General features: G+C 35.2%; 1 protein-coding gene across 1 annotated transcript in view; it reads left to right on the top strand.

The window, feature by feature from the left end:
- Nucleotides 1-5,399, top strand: part of LOC109848812 (MACPF domain-containing protein CAD1-like) — a gene marked incomplete at its 5' end in the record, with an annotated part of 17,451 nt that overhangs the window by 720 nt on the left and 11,332 nt on the right. The window lies entirely within an intron of this gene.

Raw genomic sequence — 5,399 nt, 5'->3', positions numbered from 1 at the left:
ATCTTGGGCATCACTATTATATCTTTGGGTGTGAATCGTGCATGAAATTTGTATTCAAAGTCCCAATCCGTATAATACCTGCACTTTTCTACCATTACATGAAGGAGTCTGCACAGTGGGAGAAAAATCCAGTGCTACCTCTAGACCCTAATATTACAAAATCAATACCCTATAGCCTCTATAGTGCGTGCATATGACAAAGCATCATATGACAAAACATTATAGATTTTTTCTATGCAAGTCCTTCCAAATTAAGGGGTTTGCATTAAAGAAGCAAGCCATGGAATGATTTAGTGCTTTACAATATTCTCAAAAGATCAACATATGCATTTACACATGCCTAATCAATAGTCTCTTTAAAGTCAATGGTATGTGGAAGCAACAGCAACATGATTTAGTTTTAAGCAAGACAATGTTAGGAATTATATGGGGGTTAACAGTGGGTCTTGAGGATGTGGGAAAAGTTAAAACATGCATTGGAAACCAGATGTATGTAACAATGTTCAATACAACTGATCACATATCTTGTTTTCATCTAGTTTTCTGTGTCTTTTTTCATGTATAGAACTGATGTTATTGCTAGATTATTAGAATATTTTGCTACTTTGAACGTATTAGGTGGTATTGAAGCTTTGTAATGGTATGAAGTGATGGAGTCTTATTTCAGTTGGGTTATCATTGTAAAAAACTTAACTATTTTTCGTGCAACATCTGTCACTTGGACTAAATAGTTCACACATAAGAAACATGTAATGTATAATGCATGTAAATCCTCTCAGTCGGACAGCATGTGTCACAGTTTGCAACCCCAAGCAATAGTGCTTCATTGTTTATTCTAAGCGGGTGTTTGCACTGTAATACGGGCAATGCGTACTGTATGTACATAGAAACGTTTCATAATAATTTCTTAAAAAAGTAACATCTTGGGATGATTACCTAACACTTGAGCATCCGTAATAATAAAGATGAGCTCAGCTATACATGCATGATGCACACTTAGATATGTCTTTACATCAAGTCAGGAAAATATATCTAAAATATATAATTAGTATATAAATAACTTGTGCATATGGCCATAATATATATGTTATACATGCACACGCTTATAGAATTAGGATAGAGTATGGTTAGTATAGAGTATGATATACCCTGAAGGGTCGCAATAACAAGTTGCACGAGTACAATTCATTTAAAATTTTAATCCCTAGTACTATAAACCATGCAGCTGGACATATATACTGTTGCATATCCAGCATCTCCAAGCTAGTTCATGGCTTGTCAGATGCTGGACATGTCACACACATATCGACCTGATATTTTGTACGTGTCAGAGTAGGTTTGTGGTGGGTATGGATATAGGTGTTAGACCCTAGAGGGGGGTGATTAGTGTCTTATGCTAATCTAATCCGATTATATGCCAGTTAAAATTAATTAACAAGTTATCCTAGCAAGTATGAAATATAACAAGATATATAAGCTAGGATAAGCAATATGAGTAATGAGATATATCCTATATGATGAATATATATATGCAAGGATATATAAACTAACACAAGATGATATATCCTATCAAAGAGATATACAATATGATATATGTATATGCAAGGATATAAAACTAACACAAGGGGTAAACAATATGAACTAGATAGTGGATCATATAAATAATGAGCTAATGACAATGGCGACAAGAAATATAAACACAAGTATAAATAAACGCCAAAGCACACTCAAACACAAGATATGATCACGGAGTTCGGACCTTCCGTCCTACGTCTCCGCTCCCCACTTCCGGGGAGAAATCCACTATCACAACCGGATTTTCTACACTCACCCGAATAACGTTTACACCTCACAGTGTCGGTTTTCAACGCTCACCGAACAACATTCACTCCTCACACTCGGTTTTCTAGTTTACCAAAAACTTCACAACACACTCGGTTTCTAGCTCACCGAAAACCTAACAATCTCACAATGTAATAAATATAAATTTGTTCTCTACAATAGATGAAAACTCAATTAAGCACAACTCAATGTTACAATCTCTCACAACCCTAATATACTATGTATGCAAATACAATAAGCTCAAAGTGGGTGTGTAACAATAAGTGAAATCAAAATCAAACTAAACTCAAATATAAAATCTAGCTTAAGAACAATGATAATCAAACAAGTATATAAATGTAAAGCTAGAGTTGAGTTTAGGAAAACTTCTCTAGATCAAGATAGAGAGATGGAGATTTGAGGATAGATAATCTCCTCAAGCTCTTGTGGAATTGATTCACAAAACCGAAACACTCAAATGCTTAAAAGCTTCTTAAAACAAACTTAAACAAACACTAAACAAGTTTAAACCCTTGTTAAAATCTTTTAAACCATTCTCTTAGATTGCTTAGTTAGAACTGAGGTAAGTGGGGTATTTATAGAAACCCCAAAGCCAAGAGAAAGCCAAGAAAAAGACCAAAAAATCACTCTGCAACGGTTCTAAAAATAGCCGTTGGAACTGAGTTGACAGTGCGGCGGTCGACCGGTGCGGTCAACCGCGAGCAACGAAAAAAGAAACTGGACAAGCGGCGGTCGACCGCGAAAGTCTCTGGACTGCGTTCGGTCGACCGTCACGGTCGACCGCGAGCCATAAAAACAAAATCTGAGTTCTGAACTCATGGGCGGTCGACCGGTGCGGTCGACCGCAAACAGATACACAGGAAAACAGGTTTTGAAAAAAGATTTTTTGACTTTTGGAAAATTATTAAAAATAACAAATGAAGTCCAAAAAATATGAAACTTTGGAAAATGTATATAAACATGTAAATGAACATGTTACAAAAAGAATTTTTCAAATTGCATTTCCCATTTGTGAAAAATCATCATTTTGCAAAATAGTTCAAAACACGAAAATGTAAACATGTGAAATTTGATATTTTGGTTAAACCATGTTTTGAAACTTTGCACAATGATTATATAGACTTAATAAAATATGTATATGATTATTGTTAAGTCCAAAAGCTAAGAATACAGAATTTTCACAAAGTTGCATATTCTATGCAATGTTTTCAAAAACACAATAGTAAATATGAAATATATGATTTCATATTTATAAACGTGAAAACTCAAAAAACTATGTATGTATATATATAACTATATATATGCATAGAAACCAAAACTTATGTATATATATATATAACTATATATATATACGAAGAAACCAATAAATGTGTGTGTATAGATAATTGAGCTTAGAGTACGTAACACACATAATATAAATTCTAAACTAAATTACCCAAGTTTGATATTGATCTTCATTGTAGCTCAACTTGGTACACATGCGGATGAAGCTTGAACTTGATCTTTAACTTGAATTGTACGTTGCTTCACTCCACAATTCCTCCAACCTCCATTTGATATCATCGTTGAAGCGCTATTCCATCCATCCTCCAACATGTTGTTTGTCTACAATAAATAAGGAAACACAAATACTAGACAAACAACATTAGTTGTAAATTGTTTATTAAACATCATCAAAACAAGAAGGCCAACAATAGGGGCTTCTAGTGTGTGCTTGTGCAACATAGACAAGGGGAAAAAAATAACATAATTATCTCTTCTGGTTGAATTCCAGATGTGTTTAATTTGGTTCATTTGTTTTATATTTGTAACTTCAAGCTGAACTCCTATATTTTCCCATTTATGTTTTTCTTAATGTAGGAGATTCCATAAGGTTTTGCTTGTATGTTGTGTGAGCTTACAGCCTTAAACTGAAAGATCAATTAAGTAAAATTTCCTACCTTCCATTTGGCTTGAGTTCATGCTAGTATCCTGTCTTTCCCATTATTTCTATGGCCAGGACTTTGGCACCAGCCTGGGCTAATAGCCCTTAATAGAATTTGATCAATCTTAAAGCCTTCTGCTCTGTAGCGTAACACTTTTACATTAAATGCGTGCTTGTGCATGGTATGTAGTGGACACAGCCCGTGCTGATCTTGTTTAGTATTTGTTGTGTTTTACGGTCATGTGTGCATTAGCATGCCTTTTTTCATGCTTCTTAGACCTTGATTATTTCGACAGAAAAGGCTTAGATGATAATAGTGATGCATCTTAGCTGATAGTCACTGTGCCATCTAGTTCAGGGAGCTTGAGTCATTTTTCATCCATAGTACCAAAATCACTATGGTCAGCATGAACAACATGGGCATTGCATATCACCCCTAGATTCTCACTAGATATATTCTTCAGAAAAAAAGTCTACTATGTCCAGTTGGATAAAACAAGGAAGATATGTAAGAAACATTTTTTCTTTTCCTTTCTCGTTAGCGTCTTAGACTAAGCTTCTAGCTCCTAAGAAGAGAAAGAAAGCAGGTGCTTGCTCCAAACTTATTGAGGGAGCAAAAAGGACACAAATAAATTTCAGAAGAAAAATAGGTGCCAATAAGGTCAATGAGAATATAAGCAGAGCATAAGGTGCAAAAGAATTAAATGTGCATGGAACAGTAACATCACAATTTGGTGAGGAGATTCTGACTTTATATCATATTCTTTTTATCGATAAATGTTTATTATTAAATTGTCACTGCATGACATCAATGACATTAGAAAAACTTTTTTACGAGAAAGAAGTTGTGCATAGAGAAGCAGGACAAGAGTGTAGCAAGGTTGCTGATAGCGGATCGCGTCGCGGCGAGGTACCGCTAAGGCTATTTCGGACTATTGCGGCGAAATAGCGGCAAATAGCGCACGGTCAAATAGCGGTCAAATATAAATATATTTAAATATTCTAAATAATAAGAAAAATCATATAAAAATCTAAAAATTCTACAAATGCATAATTGATGCCTAAACATGAAATATATGTGTAATAATTACATAATATTAACAAAGGACTAATTATAAATATTAAAGAATGAAAAAACATACCTGTTTAATAAAAAAACCGTTATCAACTCATCACAAATACCAACCAACTCATCACAAATCAGCTTTGCCTCTCCCCCAATAGTACTCATGACATTCATTCTCCCAAAATCCTAATTAAATAACAAAAACTTTTCTTCCTTCACCTTTTGAAAACAAATTCTATATATAAACTAAACAAATACCTAATACCAGTACTCTGCCCCCTCTCTCCAATCCATTTCAAACCCACCCGACCCTAGGGCTAGAGCTCTCTCCTCTCGCCTTCGTCTTTAGGGCTCTCTCCTCTCGCCTTCGTCTTTGAGACAATGGAAAAAAAGGAAAAAAAAGTAAAGAGTTACAGCACTAACCGGAGGAAGTGAGAAATTCGACGTTGACCGGAGGCGAGTCGATCAGTCCACGAATCTGGAAGTTGTCGTTGTTGGTGACGGAGTCGACGTTGACCAGAGGCGAGAGAGGCGATAGGCGGGAGTGGCTGTTGGTGAGGAAGTCGT

The sequence above is a fragment of the Asparagus officinalis genome, chromosome 7, assembly GCF_001876935.1.
Source record: "Asparagus officinalis chromosome 7, Aspof.V1, whole genome shotgun sequence".
NCBI lineage: Eukaryota > Viridiplantae > Streptophyta > Magnoliopsida > Asparagales > Asparagaceae > Asparagus > Asparagus officinalis.
Note: the sequence above shows the minus strand (reverse complement) of the source record. Positions and strands in the feature narration are given on the sequence as shown.